A 17,589-nucleotide genomic window follows, 5' to 3' on the forward strand; every position below is an offset into this window, starting at 1 on the left:
TCCCCTATGACTAGGAAAATCAGAACAAAGTAGGCTGGATGCAAACACTACAGAACGATTGTGCAATACAAGAGAAAGTGCTCAGTTCTGCCCAACTTTTATAATGTAAATAGGTCACACCATAAACTTTTATTTTATTTTACCTGCAACAGAATTTGGGCATAACAGCTGAGCACTGGAGATCTGTGGCATAATTAAAGTAATAATTTATTTTTGAAATGCATAGGTTGAGTGGGCGTTTTTGAGGCACAAAACCTAGCACACAAGCAGGCAACATCAACACCTCCGGGCCCTTCTCGTGGTTTTAGTTGCTGTATATCCTTTTGCTCAGGAAAGAGCCACTTGAGGAAGCCTTATAGGACTACTTGGAGTCAAATTTAAATGAAACCCTTCAATATACTCTTTCCATTTCCTGTTCCCCCCCAAAAGGGGGAGAAGTAAAAGGAAATCCTAATAATACACTAAACCTTTTCTTCCAAAAGAAGTCAGAAAGGGTTCACTCTTGCAATTATGGGATCTAAGTCTATGTTGGATCCTTGGTGTCTTCTGAGGAGTGTCACACTTCCTTACCTCCCAACAGCAAGGTATTTTTACTGTATTGTTTTTGTCTGGTCAAAACGTTCACTCTTTGGAAAGCCAGGGTGAAAGCTCAAACTTCTGTGTCGAAGTCTACCCATTGTGTATTAAAATATCCAAGATGATTCATTCAGTCAACCCAACATCTACTCATCAGCAGGAGAACGGGCTAAGAAGGCATTATATCTTTCTCTAGCATAACAGCTAAGGTGAGGAATTCCAATCTAAAAGCTAAAATTGTTCCTTTGAGTAAAATAATTAAAGGAGCGTGGCCAAAAGAAAGCTGTTACGAGAGAGACCTCTAGTGGCAAAAGTTGTGTGTGACTAAAAGGGTGAAATTTCCCCCCCTCACTGTTGATCCTCCACTTGTACAGTTGAAACTTTTGTTATTAGAGGATGAGTGTGTTGTTCTCCTTGCCTTTTCAATGCGGACACTAAAGGAATGCAGGTATTAAACTTTGTAAATAGCCAAATCAATGATCAATGCTATAGTAAAAAATATTTCATTGCATTAGCCCAATCCTACATTTATCAAGTACTCAGTAAGCTATGATTGAGTAGAAGAAGAGGGCATGTTGCAAGGAGTCTCTAAAAGAAAAAAAAATGCATTCTGTCAAACTTACATAATTCTGAAAATTCAGCATTATACTTAAAGGCCAGAGATATGCAGTATTCCAATGTACCAAAGTATACAGAGTTAATTCAGTTTGGCCTTGGCAAGCTTACAGGATGTATGGCAAGGTATTATGATTATGATTATGATTAGTACCCCACCCATCTAACTGGGTTGCTCCAGCCACTCTGGGAGGCTTCCAACAAATATAAAAGCATAATAAAACATCAAACATTAAAAACTTCCCAATACAGGGCTGCCTTCAGTTGTCTTCTTAGAGTTATACAGTTCATCTCCTTTATATCTGATGGTAGGGTGTTCCACAGGGTGGGTGCCACTACCAAGAAGGTCCCTCTGCCTGACAGATTAATCCTACAACACCTCTCTGTTACTTACCCACACCATTAACAGAATGTCCATACATCAATTGCATGTAGAAGTTGGCAGGTTCAAGCCCTGCCAACTTGAGGTAGGGTAGAGACTAGCCCATCTGAAAATCCAGAGAGCCACTGCCAGTCTGTGTAGGAAAACTGAACTAGGTAGATGAATTGTCTGACTCTATCTCAGGGCCGGCCCAAAGCATTTTGGCACCTGAGGCGAACCGCAAAATGGTGAACCCCCTCCCCACCAGGGAAGAAGGAGTGAGTGGAGAACTACATCAGGAGTAAAGGGGGGGGGGAATAATGATCTGCATTTGGATCTGCTGCTCCTGTGAATTTTGCTACCTGAGGCAGTCACCTCACCTTGCCTCATGGGTGGGCCGGCCCTGCTCTGTATAAGGCAGCTTGCAGTATTCCTATCTGCCACCTGAAGCCACCATCTCATTCTGCCTATTGGTAGGGCTGGCTAGGGATGAAGCAGAAGTTCTATTCAATTCACATTTAAATACAAATCTACCTAGTTTGAATTTTGCACAGGCTGTGTACAAAAATGCATAGGGTGGAAATAATGGGAAGCAACAATAACTGGTGCTTTAAAAATAAATAAATTTCACCATCTAGATAGCACTGGATGCACATGGATCAAAGGACCAGAAGGAAAGGATAGGCTGGCTATGAAAGAAAATATTCAGCTAAGAAGGAGGCTTGGGAAATGGATCTCTGAACACCTGTATCCACTTCAACTTGTCCATATACCGAACTGCACACTACAAATCACACACATAAAATGAAGAATACAAACTATATTGGGGTCATCAAAGTGATATCTTTTGGCCCCAGTATCCCCACCAATACTCCCTATGGGTGTGCCTGGAGACAGACAGTCATGTCATGCATTCATAGCAGTGACTAGAGGAGGAATGACCACTGGGAGCAGTGTAGAGAGAAGAAACACCATGATGCATCTGCAGCAGCACAACTGGACACCTTCAGCTGCCCCAGCTACAACAAAACATGTCTCTCCCCTACCAGTCTCTGCATCCACAGTAGGTGCTGCAACCTTCCCCCTCAAAGGCACATTCCTCCATTGCTTCCCAAGACAGACGGATGCCAACTTCCTACGACACTCACTCAAGTTCTCAGTAAACATCCCCTCACAAATTTCATAATTCTTGAGAGAATTCCTGCTTAGTTCCTGTTTACACTGACTTCATCTCTTCTTTATTGAACTGTACTCCTTAAAGAAGCCCACATTTCATTGGATGCCAGGACTGGCCACATATGCTGCCTTAAAAGATTATGGCAGCAGCTTCTGTAGCTGACTTTTTTCATTGACAGGCAAGCTGATACCAGGGTAACATGCCTGTTGGATCATATCTCGCTTTCTGTTCTTTTAGATGTTGAAGCGATTTTGTCTTATGCCACGCCCCCATCCCAGCAGCCATTTTATGTCAGGCAATCACAGCACTTTATCAAAGTTCCAAATCTGCCCCCTGGCTCCAAAGTTTTGGCCCCTGAACTATGTTCTCATTAGCTGTGATGATAACTTGGACATCCTTTGTCCTATGCCAAACCTCTAGAAGGCTCCAAGATACTGAGTTAGGGCTAGTAGCAGAAGCTTCTACCACCTCTGAGAGAGGAGGAGGGAAGGAGCGTTGTAGCATTTGCCAAAGCTCTCCTATTATTTTCTTAACATTGAAGCCGCTGGTTTGGTTTTTCTTTGGAAGAAGAAGGAAGGCCTTTCTATTCACCAAGAACTTTGAGATAACTCATTGTACTCTGCTCCTCTCAGTTTTTAAATCTTAGTTGTAACTTTGTGTTTGAACCAGCCTGGGCCTGTAGTCTTCATCAGAGGCCTTTATCTGTGGCCCAGGGAAAGTACGGAGGGTGTCCACACAAGAACGGACTTTATCAGTGGTGGCCCCCATCTGCAGAAGGCTCTTCCCATCTCTGTCAGCTTTTAGGTGTCAAGTTAAGACCTTTGTTTAAGTACTGTTGTCTCCTATGGTGGTGCCCATCTTTTAGTGGGGTGGGAAGGACTTGGTCCTTATTAGCATGCTGCTGGATCATAGAATCATGGAACTGTAGTTGGAAGGGACCCCAGGGGTCATCTTGCCCTATCCTCTGCAATGCAAGAATCTCAGCTAAAGCGTCCATGACAATGGGCACCCAACCCCTGCTTAGAAACCTCCAAGGAAGGAGAGTCCACCACCTCTTGTGGGAGTCTCTTCCACCACCAAACAGCTCTTACTGTCAGAAAGTTTTTCCAGTTAGTCAGAATCTCATTTCTTGTAACTTGAAGCCATTTTATGTAGTTTGCATGGTTAATTGCTTTATTTTTTATGGTTGTAAATTGCTTAATTTTGGTCAAGTTCCTTTGAGAATTTTTTTGTAAAAAATGGCTGATAAATGAACTGAAATGAAATGCAGGGTCACAGTGAGTTTTTGTTTCCTTGTTTGATTTATTTAGATCTACACGTCATAAAATTTTTTGTGTGACGCAGAACCTGTGCAGGATCAGATTCTTCTGCTTAAGAAGTGAAAGGATCTGATCCTGCACGGTGCTAGTGGGTTCTTCTTCATGAGGAGCGTCACTCGTGTGCAGGGAAGCCACTCGAGAAGGAGGAGGAGCCAGTACTGCACAGGGTCAGATCCTGCCACTTGACAGCTCTTAAGTAGGAGGATCTGATCCTGTGCAGTGCTGAGCACCCCCAAACTTTCAAGGGGGTTTCAAAGGGTTGTTGAAGCCTTTTAAAAAAACCTTTTAACTGGCCCAAAATGTTTCAGGAATGAATTGCATAGGGTGAATTGCCACAATATGGGTGGCCCACAGATCAAGACCACAAGGCAGATTTTTTTGGGGGGGCGTGTCTGTGCACAGCCCTAATAAATACCTCACAAGCAGATAAGGATGGATGATGGATGAGCACTCAGTAAAGGCTGGTCAGACACCCCAACTTTAGGGGGCTGAGGTGTCTCCAATCCCCCCAATATTTGTTTGAATGGGGTCCAGACCCCCTCAATATTTGGAGAAGGCTGCACCGGCCTGTGCGGTGATGGGAGATGTGTGTGACATCACGTGGTGCATGTGTGACATCACACACACGCAACACACGCCAAGCCACCTCAATCTTGGGAGCAACCTGGCACCTCCAAGGCTGGTTATAATCTAACTTTCATGTAAGCTTTGTACAAACAAATAATTTGTTAAAAAACACTATTTTTAGATACCACTCAAACATGCACGCTAATATTCCTTTGAGCACAGGTTGGGTGGAGGGAGTAACTGAAGAAACTGAGAATATTGTGGCATCCTGCCTTTGGAATACCTTTCCCAGGGAGGCTCACCTGGCACCAGGTTTGAGGTCTTTTCAGTACCAGGTGTTTCCTCAACCCAGTCATTTTAGAGCTTCTTGCTTTGAGTAAGACCTGCAACGAAATGTTGCGGCAGCCACTTCATGCCTTGCCCTCCCATTCCATTTTCTGTTTCCTTCTGTGGCCCTGAACACATTTTGTCCTCATGGACCTACCTGCTGTCAGGTAAGATTTGTACTTTTGTACCTCTCGGAGCTTCCCCCAGCTCCTTATGCATGGATGGCACCATTTTGGTTACAGAAGCGACAGCAGTCACACCCTGGACGTTGGAAATTGAGGGAATAGTGTTGTTTCAGCTGCTGCCCTGCTGTGTTTTTACTGCGTTACTGTGTTGATTTTTTCCCCTTTAATGTTTGTTTTAACTTGTGAGCTACTCTGGGAACCTCTTGAGCTGAAGAAGCAGGATATAAATCATAAAGAACAGGAAAAGAGATTTTCTGCATATGAAATCAGGTGTGTTTTATGGCAGGGGGAACTAAGAAACCGAGAAGCTGGATTCCGAAAAAGGAATCTTTCCTTTCCTGATATTTTTCTTTACTTCTAGTGGTTTTGGACTGTCATCGGTATGTGCCAAACCAACACCTCTGGCTGCGTTTATATTGGAAAAAAGGGGGAAATGCCTAGAAAGTCAGACCAAGGTCACTTTGACACTGGAGCACTGTGGTGCTGATGAGGCACGGATGTTCTGCAATCAGAGGGAAGCACAATTAAAACAGTTGTTCCACACAACCCTGTTTTCCCAGATCTTTACAACAAAATCTGTCCAGAGGAGATATGGTCTGAAGCTCAACATAAAAAAAACTAAGATCATGGCCACAGGTCCCATCACCTCCTGGAAAATAGAAGGGGAAGAAATGGAGGCAGTGAGAGATTTTACTTTCTTGGGCTCCATGATCACTGCAGATGGTGACAGCAGTTGCGAAATTAAAAGACGCCTGCTTCTTGGGAGAAAAGCAATGACAAACCTAGACAGCATCTTAAAAAGCAGAGACATCACCTTGCCAACAAAGGTCCGTATAGTAAAAGCTATGGTTTTCCCAGTAGTGATGTATGGAAGTGAGACCTGGAAGCACAGATCCTGAAGCTGAGGCTCCAATACTTTGGCTACCTCATGAGAAGAGTAGACTCCCTGGAAAAGACCCTGATGTTGGGAAAGATGAAGGGCACAAGGAGAAGGGGACGACAGAGGACGAGATGGTTGGACAGTGTTCTTGAAGCTACCAGCATGAGTTTGACCAAACTGCGGGAGGCAGTGGAAGACAGGAGTGCCTGGCGTGCTCTGGTCCATGGGGTCACGAAGAGTCGGACAGGACTAAACGACTAAACAACTGTCAAGATCCTGAAATATGTTTATTCTGAAGTAGATCCTTCAGCAAAAAAATATATTGCTTCTCCTGCCTGCCAGTCCTATCAGTTAGTTGGTTTCTCCTCTCTAGTTCAATGTGGTTCAAGAGGCTCCTATTTCTTCTGATACTGAAATTAGCCCCATAATTGAGAATTTTCTCATCAGGGCATAATCTCTTTCTTTCTCACAATATTGTATTTGCACACTTGCTGTGCTTCAGGAAAACAAAACAGAGACACAACTTACCTGCTGCATTGTTCTGAACAGGATCACATATATCTACCGGAATGGCAATAAATTGCTTATTACACTTGTGGGTAAAGGTAAAGGGACTCCTGGCCATTAGGTCCAGTCGTGTCTGACTCTGGGGTTGCAGTGCTCATCTTGCTTTATGCAGCGCTCATACTCGCTTTATTGGCCGAGGGAGCCGGCGTACAGCTTCCGGGTCATGTGGCCAGCAGAGCGAACCAGAGCAGTGCACGAAAACGCCGTTTACCTTCCTGCCGGAGCAGTACCTATTTATCTACTTGCACTTTGATGTGCTTTTGAACTGCTAGGTTGGCAGGAGCAGGGACCAAGCAACGGGAGCTCACCCCGTCGCGGGGATTCGAACCGTGACCTTCTGATCGGTAAGCCCTAGGCTCTGTGGTTTAACCCACAGCGCCACCCATGTCCCTACACTTGTGGTTAGTGATCCATTAATTGTCGCTACATCCTGTCAAAAGTATTGGGATTTACATTAGATGGGATAACTTGTTCTATTAGTTCTTGAGTGGGATTTAGGATGCATAGTTACATGGGAATAAGTCCCATTCAAGTCAGCTAACAGGTGAGTAAACATGAATAGGATTGCACTGTTAGACACAACTATAGTGATGACTCTTCTGTAACTACATCGTTTTTTTATTCTTTTATATATATAAAAAGATGGATTCTTTCCCCCTTCTTGGGCCTGCAGATCTTCGTGACCACAGGCTCTGTCTAAAGACAACAGCCTTTTGGACTGCACCAATGGATGGCTAACCAGGCAAGGCGTGGAGTTTTTATTACTTAAGGCAGAGAGGAAATACACATCCTTCAGGAACAGTCCCAGGTGGAGCTGAGCAAGAGAGAGCTGAGTAGAAATCCACGCATGCTTTCAGAAATAATAACCTGTCTATTCAAAAGCAATAAACTACCAAACAGCATACAAAGAATGAAAAACATAAAAGGAACATCACAAAAGGCATAAATGAAAAAAGACTCATTCAAAAAGAAGTCACTGACTTAACCCTGCAAGAAAAGTCTTATTTTTTCAAAAGATTTACCTGCTGATGTGGAAGTCGATCTTAACCTATTACGATGATGTAGCTGTTTATTGACCTCAGTCTGTCTAGCGACTTTCTTTAAAACTGGATGGGGGGGGGGAGAGTTGCAGAGTTATGTAAAAGTAAGGTAGCTACATTAAAAATCCTTAAATACAAAATCTCAGTACATAAAAATAAAATTTCAGATGCTAAAATGGGAGATGAGAATTGCAGAGCATTACCATACAGGAACTGGCATTTTCAGTGGTGACCTCTCTCTGTGAAATGCTGTCTCCAGGGAGACTTTTTGTAGTAAAAAAAATGACTAATAAATGAAATTAACAACAACTTTAGGGTCTCAACAAGTTTGGTGTTCCTGTTTTATTATTATTTATTGAGTTTATATACTGCCCTATACCTGGAGGTTTCAGGGCGGTTCACAGAAAAGATCAACATAAAAACCACAATATATATACAACAAACCAATAACACCCCTCCCAAAAATGGATCACATTTTAAAAGGGCATAGGATGTCAATCAGATCAACCAAAGGCCTGGTTACAAAGGAACATTTTTGCCAGGCGCCTAAAGGTGTATAGTTTTTTTAAAAAATGTGCTTATTTTGTTTTTATACTCATTTGTTGTAAGCTGCCCAAAAAACCTCACGTTTCGAGGTGACCTGTAAATGCCATAACTAAATAAACCCTGTTTTTATTTTCAGTCAGAAATTTGCTATTGGCTTGGGAGTGGATAGAAATGGCTCACGAAAATGCTGTAACTATTTCTATTTTCTCCAATCCATTTTGTTACTGTTGTTTCTGCTAATTTGTGAATAGTTCATTAAGTCCATCCATGTGGACCCGGTGCATCTTTCAGCACTGCTGTCCCTGTGTCAGCTCTCTCTGCCTGCCATCTGGGAAGCCTGAGACCACTGGGTGAGTGGCCATTTTGCGGCTCCATCAAGCACACTTCACCCAATGCCTCCTGATAATGCCAAAATCTGTATTGGCTATATGCTGACATCTCTGAGAACAAAGTCAATTCAGAAAGAGGGCCTTTATTTTTTGGAAAGGATGTTTATAAAAATAAATAAATTTGAATGCTGTAAACAAAACAATAAAATGCTCATTTCATCCTGACGAGACCAAACACTTGTGAAACAACTCTCATAAAATCAATGGTGGAGGGAGGGGGGAAGTTGGTGGAACTGGGGGAGGGGGGGGAATTCCAAAAAAAATGGCGAGCATTTTTGCCTTGGCCTAGTTCTTAATGACATTATATTTCAGTAACAGAAAAGCTGCCAATTAAAACATGGGATGTATGTTTAGATGAGAGAAGAGAAACTATGGAATGCTGAGGAAAACAAAGGTGTGATAAGTGTTAGCTGCAAAAGAAAAATCTCTCACCACAGCAGGTCCCGTGAATTCTATCAGCTAATGCTGTCATCTTAAAGGTTTATGAGGCAAGCTAATCCAGAATGAGTTTCCGAGGATGCTATTTTCTGACTTTTGGGGGTTATTAATAATCATTACATTTTAAGTGACAGAAAATTGAACATCCACAATTCGTTGTTAGTGCCTTTCACTTGAATTGACCTTCTCATATGTTTGGACAGTAAGTGGGGAATCTCTTTATTACACAGTCAGGTTATTTTTTAATTACCTTTTAGTTTTTAAAACTATAAGCAAAGCTCCTTAAAAGTTGAAAGTTTGAGGATTTTTTAAAGCACATATTAACTTGTACTATTCTCTTCAACATATCCAACAACTGGCCCATTTATTTGTGCATTTTCATTTCGCAAAAAATAATTGTATCCATTTCAACCACTTTTTCCAACAGAGGAACATTTTTCTCCATTATTGTATAGATCTTACAATTTACTGAAGCTATTTTGGCCTCGCTATATGCAGAGGCAGAGCAAAATTCGGCTCTGCAGATTTCTTATTTTAGAAAAAAAAAGCTATTGGGCCTGAACAGTTTCAGATAGGTTCATACACATTGCAACCAACATTATGAAAGCCTCTTTATTTTATTATTCCAGCGCATCATTTTCATGCGATGTACTGTTCACGTTCTGTAAAATGGCTCTCCAAAATGGCTCCTCAGATTTTCACCTCCCAAAGAGGAGGTGAATCTCCCAGATAACAAACCCTGGTGATGGAATGGTGACAATAACCCAATCCATATGTTGAGTTGCTGCACACAATGAGCTTTAAAAAGTTGCCTCTTAAAAGAGGCAGTGGTTCAATCACTCTTGAAAAGCCAACCTTTGACTCCTTAGTTTGTGACAATGACTGCTCAGTCACAAATATTCTTCATCAGGAGGTTCATTTTATATGATGCAAGAATCAGGCCTTTGGTGTGGTGGCATTTCCTCCTTTATTTTTTTTTTTAAGGCAGAGATGCTTATCCAAGCCCATACCTGTATTGGAAATGGAATTGCTTTTATATATGTTATACTGTTAATCCCTTTAGGATGTTTCATGGGAGTGGTTCAAAAGTGAAATGACATGAATAAATATTTTATTTTAAAAGGTTACAGCTTTGAAGAAGTCTACACAGCAAATGGCTCAAGGTGGCAAGTCTATTAATTTCTGGTAAAAAATACAACCCATTTTTACCCCAACCTTCATCATGTTCCCACAGAAGCTTGCAAAAAAATGAAAACGTGTTCAAATAAAAAACAATTGCCTGGCAAAACAGAGGGAGGCTGAACCTCCAAATGAACGAAGGCCAGATTGTCAGGATTGAAACATCTTCAAATGATGGCAAGAGATGGAGATGACTTTCTGGTAGCCGGTGAATGCTTGAACATGCTGATTAGCTTGCTTGCTTAGGGGAATTAGAAAGAATGGCAAAATTTATTATCATAAATTAAACTAAAATGGCCTTATGGCAGTGTTACAAAATGGAGAAAGTGTTCAGTTCACTACAAGGAACAGGGCAGGATGAAGTGGCTGTAGGTAAGGATGTTCTGAACAGAATGAACAGGAGAAGGAAGTGAGAGACATAAGGCACAATAATGTGATGAGCAAGGAGAAATTCCTTTAATAATTCCAGGGTGTGGTGATGACCTAAAGGTACACAGTTGGACACAGAGGGATTGGGGGGCTGTTTGTGAAGGCTAGTTGTTTCATGGGGTGATGGGGACTCCTCTACAATTAGACAGAGTTGGGACAATCTAGCATTGTCTCCTGTGAGAGGAATCTTTGGAGCCCTGAAAAATCTTGTTCCCTGGGTCCAGTGATGGCTGGTGCCCACTGGGACTGTTAGGGTTGAAGGCAGTCAGTGAATCAAGAGCCAGTGAAAGAACCAACTCCTTACTGGTTTTAAGTAAGGCGACAGGCAGGAAGGTAGGGGCTGACTGATGGCAAACTGATGTTGGTGGTTGAGTGCCCCATCCTCCACTCAAGTTTTCATTGAAGGTAAGCAAAGCTTTCACAGAGAGCTCATGAGGCAGGACTGATTCCCTTGAGTTTCTAGGTTCCCTCATAATAGAAATGACTTTCTATTCTGCTTGGCAGGGGGTTGGACTCGATGGCCCTTGTGGTCTCTTCCAACTCTATGATTCTATGATTCTATGACTTGCTTTTTTGTAAAGTTGGCTTGTGCTTTCTGCAAAAGTTATGACTAGTCTGGGAGGATGATAAATATAATTTAGAGACAGGGCAATTGGGGAAGGAAGCAAGGATGGGAGTCTAGCTAAAGTAAGCAGTGTCCAGCTCCCATGGAGATCAACAAGGTTGGAGCATCTTCAAAAAGATGAGTGTAGAGCTGTCTAGTGAGTGTCTGATCCCCAGGACTAGACTGAAGTGTGGAACAGCCTGAGTGGGGAAGATTGTGGACTGAGAGATCCCCAGTGAGAGGAAAGGGACTTCCAGACTGAAATCTTAACATGCAATGGAATTTCCTCTGCCCCTCCTCCCTCCCATGCAATTGCATCATCCCCACAATCTGCTATGGGGGTTACCCCCAGTCATCTAGAGCAGATTGAGGAGGGCACATGCGGAAGCAGAGGGAGGCAAAGTTGTATTGTATGAACAGAAGTCACTGTGCTCACACAATGGCTGTAGTGGATTCAATCCTAGGTGCACATTAGCAGACTGACTCCTCACAAATACACAAGGCACTGCTATTGGGCTACAGCTCTGCCCATATCAGAGGGCCAGTTTCTGTGGCCAGTTTTTGTGAAAAATAATACTAATCATCTAGCCCACATGAAGACAATAGTAGCACCTAAGAATACAAAAGCAGGTCATTTTTTTTCTACAGAAAAAAACAAAACACAGCACTGGAAGATCTAAAGATGTAAGTTGTGTTAAAGTCTGTACAGTAAGATAACACTATTTGTTGTGTAGAAATGTTTAGCAACGTTACTAGGAATTTTGCTCTAGGATATTGATCATGCTTGCACTATTGTACAAAAATACACCAGATCTTCCCCCATCGTCTCCCCACCACCACCACTAAAGAGGTTATTAAACATATTTAAGATACTCATGAACTGTTTTGGCAGATACTTATCGATGCATTTTAAACCTTTTGTTAGCTATAGTCTTCAGTCATTTTAGTACATTGAGAAGTAATCTTCAAGTCTGCCAGTCCCATTTTTGCATTACAAATCATTTGTAGTTTTATAACTGTCATTTCCAAGGACATCTGGAAAAGATGGATTTATGAAAGGTTACTGTGCATTCTAAGGAGGCCGGGAATTAGCATGACTTTGTAAAGGTTCTTGTAAATTGAGCAGCAGCTATAACTGGCAATAAGCTGTTTTCTGCTCTAGTCAAGTATCTTTATTTAAATATTAAGGGAGAGGTATGACCCCTGCCCTCAAAGATCACTGTGATACAGCAATAGCGCAATCTATTAACTGTCAATGAAGTACTATGGCCCCGGATCTCTCAAGATACCTATTTGTGGACACTGCTATAATAATCCTTCCATTAGGCATCCCCACGGCAAATAACCTTGGCTTTAACAGAGTCAGTTTAAAATTCCTTGGAGTAAAATTAAGCGAATATCTGGGTTTTGTCAGTTTAGGATGGACTGCCCGTATTAGCGTTGTTCTGTAAATTATAAGTAGCTGCCATTTTAACAGAAGCATTTCAGACATGCCCATAGGTAAATACGAAATGTAGAGGGGCTAAAAAGCCAATGCATTGCTTTGTGTCATTTAACCACATTTTATTATTTGCTTCCTTCTGTATACATTTCATCTCTTTTCTTGAAGGAAAACTTGGGATCGCTAAGAATTAAACCTTGGAAATAAAAAAAGATAGAAAAGTATAATCCCCCATTGATACATAGATAATATTATAAAAGCAGCTGTTTTTAAAAAAGTTACCTAAATAGTTCACTCGCAATTAGATAGGCAGTGTTGAAAAGCAGAGGAGCATTCTAGTTTTGCTGCGTTTTGAGTAAATTCTTTTAAAAGCAGATATATAGACAGAAAGAGATTTCGAACTGTATGATGTCTCCTCAGTGATATTAGTCAAGTTCTGTTCTGCTATTTTCCCAGTTTGCCGCAGTTTAGCTTTTAGAGTAAGGGCCCCTCTAGACTTTTTTTTATTGTCCATTCATCATGATTTGTGCTTATGATGCAATCAGGTTATTTATACGTGACCTTTCAATACCATTTGTGCCTGCAATCATTTTGAGTGCTTCAGCTGCAGTTGGTTCATGTCCAGCAGTTTACTGCTAAAACATTGTAACTTTTCAAAACTGCAAACATTCCCATTCTTTCCCTTCTCTTTTTCCTCCTGGTTTTAAGGCACTATTGTGGAAGAGCACCTTGGCAATGTGTTAAAACGCTTGCGGCATAGCTGCTCCCACATACTTCCTGTTGGTGCCAGATATTGGCAATCGTATGGGTTTTTGTATGTGGAAAAAGGAACCCTGGGGAAGCAACTCAAAGCAACAGGTAAAGTGAGCTGACATGTGGATGATCCAGAATAAATCCACTTCGAATGCACTATTAATGCATTGATAATATGTTGCTGCACACACATGCAATGAGACAGCAGCCTGTAAATCAGCGTAAATGTAAAGGGACCCCTGACCATTGGGTCCAGTCGCTGACGACTCTAGGGTTGCGGCGCTCATCTCACTTTATCATCTCACCAAGGGAGCCGGCGTACAGCTTCCGGGTCATGTGGCCAGCATGGCAAACCAGAGCAGTGCACAGAAACACTGTTTACCATCCCACCAGAGCGGTACCCATTTATCTACTTGCACTTTGACGTGCTTTCAAACTGCTAGGTTAGCAGGAGCAGGGACCGAGCAACAGGAGCTCACCCCGTTGCGGGGATTCAAACCGCCGACCTTCTGATTGGCAAGCCCTAGGCTCTGTGGTTTAGATCACAGCGCCACCCGCATCCCTGTAAATCAGGTTACAGTCCCGCAATGAGACCAAGCAAAAGGGACAACCCCCCCCAACTTCCAAAACGTATATCTGCTCTCTGTCAGTTTGCATTTCTTAGTGCACAAAGTATTGATCTGATGTGATCTTTCCTGTTCCGGTTGATTCAGGAGGGTTCTGGAAGCTTCTCTGTGTGAAAGAAACAAGCAGAAGGTTCATGATGTTTGGGTTATTCCTTCAGAGAAGCTGAGTACAGCTGGCTTAAACTGGTTCTGTTATCTCTTTCAGTCAAGGTCATGCTGACTATAAAAGTAGGGCCACTTTCTTTATCTCCTTTCCTTCTGGTGTAGTGTTCTGTACATAGTGTTATTATAAGTTATTGTAAGTTTAAGTCTGCCGCAACTGGATTTCTTATGGACAGTGCCAATCCTGAATGTATTGGATTTGTGACCATTATGCTCATTTGCCTTCAGTAGCAGTAAAGCTCTGCTGGATGAAATACAATCACCTCTGGTCTATTTTTGGGGAATCCTACAACATGTTTACGTTTTTACTCTGCTAACTATACATTGGAATCTGCTCTGGATCAATATTGAGTAGAATTCAATGGCACTCACATGATCCTGCACCCGAGACCTGTCATATAAATGTATACCACTTGCTAGTGAACAACAGCCAGGGATAGATTCCCAAAGGCATCCTCTTGACCGCTGTGGCAAACCGGATCATGGGGATAGATAGGCTTTTGGCCTGATCCAGCAAATCATTTTACTTGCTCAAATTAAATAACACAAATTTCTGAAATATCATTTTTTCACTCAAAACCCCACTTTTCCAGTGTCTCCTCCTCATTCATCATTGAAGTTGGCTTGTTTCAAGCAAACCATAGTTCACATTAAGCACCGTTGGATACGTTCAGATGACACAGCAAAAATGGAAGCATGTGCTTCTGATCTTCTCCAAATAGCCACACTGGAAGAAGATGGGGGACCACATGAGCCCAACATAGCTTAGGGTTTCTTCCCCGTCGTGATAAGCCATGGTTTGTAATGCAGACCTGAACTGGCATTGCACAAATCACATCTGGATGGGTGTTTCACATATGGAAGTCTGCTTCTACCAGCAGATCCCCATTGGTTTGTGCATGCCAACTATAAAGATTTTTAGGCAGAGACTGCTAATTTCCCTAAATATTATGTTTAATTTTTGTCTATTTTAAAAGGGAGCCTCAGGTGCCTAAATCAAGGACACCATGGAGCACGAGAGATTTTTAGAGATCTCTCCAGAAATCAGAGCTGCAGAGGGTGGTGCAGGCAGAAGGAAGTGATGCAGCGATGGTGCCACGGTGATAGGTGCTTCAGAGGTGGAGGCAGTGGTATGGGCAGTGCGGCAGAGTAGAGCAGGACTTTCTGTTCCTCGCCAACCCTGGGTGAGGCTTAACAAGGGCTTTTCCTTAAAAATAATCGTCCGTTATCACTTTATGATACAATCCAGCATGGGATTTCAGTGGATTTCTGCTGCCCTACTGAATCATAATTTTGTGGTGCCATATTTAAAAAATAAATCAAAATGGCCCAGGGACTTAGCTGCTCTGCACCTCACATTTTTAAAGCAAAGCAAATTATATAACTGCAGTTCTCTAGCAAACGTTTGTAATCATTGAGAGACTGTAGTTGTATATGTATTTACCTCAGATTAAGCCCCATTCAGCACAGTGGGGTTTACCCCTGAGGAAACATGCATGGGATTGAATGGCAGATGTCAGTTAATAGGTATAATGGTGCTCAGTGTGCCTGACATCAAAATACAGTGATACCTCGGGTTACAAACAACCCAGGTTACAAACACTTTGGGTTACAGACTCCGCTAACCCAGAAGTAGTACCTCGGGTTAAGAACTTTATCTCAGGATGAGAACAGAAATCATGCTGTGGCGGCAGCAGCAGCAGGAGGCCACATTAGCTAAAGTGGTACCTTAGGTTAAGAATGGTTTCAGGTTAAGAACAGACCTCCGGAATGAATTAAGTTCGTAACCAGAGGTACCACTGTACCTGGTATATGTCCAAGCCTGAACCATTTCGAATGCCAATTTATGGACATAGTATCTAGCAAGGGCATGAAGAGGATACTAAGCTCCTAACATTCTGATGCTGTAAGTGTTAAACTGGTATTCTTAGATTATATGAATATAGTAATATAGTATTTTAGTATCAAGGGCTTTGTTCTGACGGTCAGCAAAAGCCTTCCAAATGTGGAAATATATGTTAATGACAGATATATCGGCAAAGAGGGGAGGGATGCTAAGTCTTCCAGGAACTTTTACGAATGGCATTTTTGAAACTATGTTTCAGTAGACATTGTTCCATATGGCCCATTTCAGTGCTGACACATTTAGGACCATGGCAAGAGACAAATAGACATATGAAGTTGCAAGAACACACGTTTCATTTTCTGAAAAACAAATGCCTGGAAATGCAGTGAATGTGTTTGCTCCACATCCACCGATTTCACTTAGAATGAATGCTGAGGGGGTCACATGTGTCATCTCAAGTGTTAACAGCAGCTGTGGGGCAGGAGATTCCAACCAGGAGCAAAGGGCCCCAGAAGGCGTTCACTATTTCCGCTCCTGCTCTGGTTCTGATGAAAAATATTCTCCTCTGGTGGCTATTACCTCTAGAGAGCAAAGACACTTACGGGAATGTGCCTTCCAGGACTAATAGCTCCCATGGGTCCATATGCGTGCACAATTTTTGTTGGGACTATAGCTGTCCTTCCCATGCACTGTGGTTCCAACACGCTGTGGACTCAGATGACACCCTCCACCGAAGTTATTTGTGCTGGTCCAGGGGGGAGGTTACCGTGGGGTGAGGTCCAGGACCTGAGTCGAGGGTCGGCAGACAGTCCTCCATGGGCAAAGCGAGGTCCACAGCGAGGAGCCGGGCAAGGACAGGAACTCTGGGGGGACCGGACTGGGTGCTGGCCGAAACAGCTCTTCAACGACGTTGCTCCCGCAACCTGGGACCAGGCTGACTGGCCTTTATCTTCTCTGAGGCCAGGGGTGGCCCCGGCCCCCAGGAGACACACCTCTTCTGGCCTTAAGGCGAGCACTCCTCCTGGGAGAAACCAGTTCCCTCCGCCTGTCTGCCCTGAGCCTCTGCAGTTCAGGAGAGTCTGAAGGGTTACTGGACCCAGGGGGAGACTCACCTGTAGGCACTGAGTCCTCAACCACCTCCGGAGCTAGAGTGGATTCACCTGGTGCCTGCTCCTGAGGATCCGGCACAGGTGCAGGCGCTTCAGAATCAAGGCCCTGCCCCAGTTCAGCCCTCCCAGGCCCCCCCCCTCAATCGAGGGTCTGGACCTGGCTTGCTGGGGTACGCCACATGGAAATCTCAGAGGCAGGCAGGCGTGTGGATGTTGGCTGCTGGTTCCCAGGAACGGTCCTCAGGTCCATACCCCTTCCAGTCTATGAGATACTGCAGCTTTCCCCTGCGGTATCGGGACTCCAGAATGTGTTCCACCTCATACTCAGGCTCCCCCTGAACCAAAACTGGCTGCGGTCATGAATGGTTCGGGTGGAACTTGTCGGGTGGGGCCACCGGACTCAGAAGGGACCTGTGGAATACCGGGTGAACCTTCAGGGTTGTGGGTAACCGG

This window comes from Podarcis bocagei (assembly GCF_964188305.1).
Source record: "Podarcis bocagei genome assembly, chromosome: 10".
Taxonomy (NCBI): Eukaryota; Metazoa; Chordata; class Lepidosauria; order Squamata; family Lacertidae; genus Podarcis; species Podarcis bocagei.